Raw genomic sequence first — 4,619 nt, forward strand, 5'->3', positions numbered from 1 at the left:
CCTTTAGCACCATGACGCATTTCCATATTCATTCTGCTTACTATTTGGAAATTTTATACAGCTTCAGAAATTTATGTGGGAATTAAAATAGTGAATACTCTGGCCATTAATCATCTGATCTACATAGACCCTTCCTAATGTCAATAAAATGGTCTAACTATACCCAAAACTCCAGGTAAAAATGTATCCCAGTACTGAAGGAGTTAAAAAAGGTTTCTAAGTTTCTACGACTCACTTACGAATCCTTAAGACGTTGTAAAGAAATTCCTGGTAAATATACGAGTGAAAAAATTGTAAATAGATAATGTTTGGTACTTAGAAATATAAAAAAAAAGTCGTAAAGAAGAATTATATAGAAATCTCAGGAAGAGTTTGAAAATATAAAAAGGTTGTAAATAGACGATTCCTGTTCCTTGGTAATAGAAAATGGTAAGCAGTAACAGTTATATAGAAATAATGGTAAATATAACAGTGAAAATATAGTAAATAGATAATGCAGTAACAGTTATATAGACAAAAAAAGTAGTAAGAAGTTATATAGACAATCTCAGGAAGAGTTTGAATATATAAAAAGGTTGTAAATAGACGATTCCTGTTCCTTGGTAATAGAAAATGGTAAGCAGTAACAGTTATATAGACAATGGTAAGCAGTAACAGTTATATAGACAATGGTAAGCAGTAACAGTTATATAGAAAATGGTAAGTAGTAAGAATCATATAGAAAATTCAATGAAAAGTTACAAAAATGACATTCACACGGACGAAATTAAATAAGAATGTTTCGAAACGCTGGAAATGTAACACTAATGAAAAAATAGAGAAATCGTTCCAAATACCAAAAATTTGTACGTGATCCAATTTCTCGTGTGATGAAATACTTTAGAAGTTTTAAAAATAGAAACGTAGAAAAGAAAAGTCGCAAAAAATAGATAACAATTATATAGAAATACCACGAAAGGTTACAAAATATGGAAATTTACAAGAATGAAATGAAATGAAAAGTTTCGAAACAGTAAAATTTAACACTACTGAAAAAAAAAAAAAAAAATAGAAAAATACGATCGTTCCACATACCAAAAAATTGTGTGATTCAATTTTTCCTGTAATGAGATATTTTAGAAGTTTAAAAATACAAACGTAGAAAAATGAAAGTCGTAAAAAAATAACAATTACATGGAAATCCCAGGAAGAGATACAAAAAAAAAAATCACACGTAACGAAATGAAATAAAAAGTTTCGAAACGCTGCAAATCTAACACTAATGAAAAAAAAAATGAAAAAAAAATCATTTCATCTAAAAAAAAAAAAAAAAAAATTGTACATTATTCAATTTCTCGTGTAATGAAATACTTTAGAAGTTTAGAAATACAAACGAAGAAAAATCAAAGTCGCACAAAAATAACAAGTACATAGAACTACCATAAAAAAAAAAAAAATGAGAAAATTCACAAGAACGAAATTAAATAAAAAGTTACGAAATACTGTAAAATTTAACAATACAGAAAAAAAAAACAATAGACAAATACAATAGTTTCACATGCCAAGAGTTTGTGTGATCCAATTTCTCGAGTAACTGAATACTTTAGAGATTTTAAAATACAAACATAAAAAAAAAAAAAAAAAAAAAAGAAAAATAAGTCTCGAAGATTCAGACTGCTTCGAAAACAGTTACGAAGCATTGAGTGTTGGCATGAGGCGGTCGAGACAAGTGAATGGGACCGAGAGAGTTTTGTGGGGTAATCTAATACTTCTAAGTCGTGGTGAGGCGGTTTGGGTAAGTCTGGGAGCATTGAGTCGGTGAGTCGTGTTGTGTGTTGTGAGGCAGCAGACGAAGGAGGCCATAAGGTCGTGCCGGGACTTATTGCAGCGAGGGAAGGGAGTCTTGCTGCTTATTGACATTTTCTCAAGACACACTTATTGCCTCTTTGCGCCATTTTATTTCCAACTGACTGTCTTGATACTTGGTTCCTTTAAACTTCCTATACAGTTAAGTTTTTTTTTTTCACTTTTAATTTTTTTCATTGGGTGAAATATATCTTCCTTTTTCCATTTTCTCTTTGTGCCATTTTATTTCCACTGACTGTCTTGATACTTGGTTCCTTTTACACTTTCCTCTACAGATCAAGTTTTTTTTTCGTATTTTTGCTTTATTTATTGGGTGAAATATTTGATCTTTTTTATTCATTACTGTCTCTGTGCCATTTTATTTTCCACTGACAGTCTTGATACTTGGTTCCTTTAATACTTTCTCTACAGTTTAGGTATTATTTTCCACATTTTTTGCTTTATTTATTGGGTGAAATATATTAAATCTCTTTAATCGCCTCCTTGTTTCATTTTATTTTCCCAGTGACTATCTTAATACTTGGTTTCTTTAAACTTTTCTACAGTTCAAGTATTTTTTCTGCCTTTTCGCATTTTTATGGAGTGAAATACATTATCTTTATTGTTATCACTATTATCATTATTACAGCCTCTTTCTCCATTTTATTTTCCTCTCTGAGCTCCCTGACTGATTCCTTTAAACTTTTCTATATATCAAGTATTATTTTTCACTTTTTTTGCTTTTTTTATTGGGTGAAATATATCTTTCTTTTTTTTTCATCATTGCCATCTTGTTTCATTTTATTTTCCACTGACTGTCTTAATTCTTCATTCTGTTTAACTTCCTCTTCAGTTCAGGTATTATATTTCCCAGCTTTTCTTATTGGGTATCTTTTATTATCCTTTTCATTTATCATTTCCTCTTTACACCATTTTGTTTTCCTCCATGAGCTCTCCGACATTCTCAATACTTGCCTCCTTTTAACAACTTCTACAGCTCAGTACAAATCTTTTCCTAACTTTTCTTATTCGCTGAGACACATATCCATTTCTTTAACCCTTTCACTACTAATCGATCTTTTCTCATAATCATCTGCAACTTTTTCAAGACGTGTTTTTTGTAGTACAGTCAGTAAATTACGTATATAAAGGTGAAATAATCTTTTTTTTTTCTTTTTAACTAATGTTCATTCAAACGATTTATTAGATATTTGCAAGTTAACAGAAGACGTCAATAGCAGTGAAAGGGTTAACTCAAATTATATAAAGGGTTAACTGAAATTATTTAAAAGGGTTAAAAGGGTTAACTCAAATCATATCAAGGATTGATTCAAACTATATAAAAGGGTTAAATCAATTTATATAAAAGGGTTAACTCAAATTATGTAAAAGGGTCAAAAGGGTTACCTCAAATTATATAAAGGATGAACTCAAATTATATAAAAGGGTTACCTCAAATTATTTAAAAGTGACCTCAAATCATATAAAAGGGTTACCTCAATTATATAAAAGGGTTACCTCAATTATAAAAAAATGACCAAATTATATAAAAATGACCTCAAATTATATAAAAAAGTTAACTCAAATTATATAAAAGCATCACCTCAAATTACAATGCTCTGAGTGATCCTGTTTAACTATTGCATCAGTGAGGAGGTTTTTACTGTTGCCAATCCTTTACATGAATAAATACAGAGACAAAGAAAGAAATATGTAAATGAATGAATGAATAACGGGGAAAGACGGAAGAAAGAGGTTAACTTATGCATTAGGTGGTCTTTAACTCTCTCTCTCTCTCTCTCTCTCTCTCTCTCTCTCTCTCTCTCTCTCTCTCTCTGTCTTTGATAGCAATACTGAGAGATTTGAAACAGAGGGATGAAATGGTTGACTCTCTCTCTCTCTCTCTCTCTCTCTCTCTCTCTCTCTCTCTCTCTCTCTCTCTCTCTCTCTCTCTCTCTCTCTCTCTCTCTCTCTCTCTCTCTCTCTCTCTCTCTCTCTCTCTCTCTCTCTCTCTCTCTCTCTCTCTCTCTCTCTCTCTCTCTCTCTCTCTCTCTCTCTCTCTCTCTGTGTGTGTGTGTGTGTGTGTGTGTGTGTGTGTGTGTGTGTGTGTGTGTGTGTGTGTGTGTGTGTGTGTGTGTGTGTGTGTGTGTGTGTGTGTGTGTTGGCAATACTAATACGTACTGGGAGGTTTGAAATAAAGAGGTGAAATGGTTGCTCTCTCTCTCTCTCTCTCTCTCTCTCTCTCTCTCTGTATTGGCAACACTGGTGAGTTTGAAATAGAGGAGTGAAATGAGGAGTGCAGTGTGGAGGCGCCTATCCCCACACACAGCTCGGTGCCAAATGCCTACTTACTTACACCTCCTACTTCGTCATCTTTTTTATCCCTCCTTATCTCCCTTTCGTTAATTTTCAAGATGTTTTTAATATTTTTTTTTTAAACACGCGTATTTTTTACTAATTCTTTATACAGTTCACTAAAAATTATGTCGTTTTTATTATTTTTATTGCTCTATTTTATTATTTTTGTGTCATTTGAGGGTATTTACATTTCTTTTTTCCTTCTTTTAAAACATGAGTATTTTTTTTCACTAATTCTTAATACAGTTCACAAAAAATGTCGTCTTTATCATTTTTATCCTTTTTTCTTTATTTTGTTAAATTTGAGGGTATTCATAACATTTCTTTCTTTCTTCTTTCAAAACACGAGTATTTTTCCTCCATTTCTCAATATAGTTCACTAATAATTCTCTTCCCTTTACCATTTCTTTATTGCTTCTTCTTTATTTCGATCAGTA

Source organism: Portunus trituberculatus, chromosome 25 (assembly GCF_017591435.1).
Source record: "Portunus trituberculatus isolate SZX2019 chromosome 25, ASM1759143v1, whole genome shotgun sequence".
NCBI classification, from domain to species: Eukaryota; Metazoa; Arthropoda; class Malacostraca; order Decapoda; family Portunidae; genus Portunus; species Portunus trituberculatus.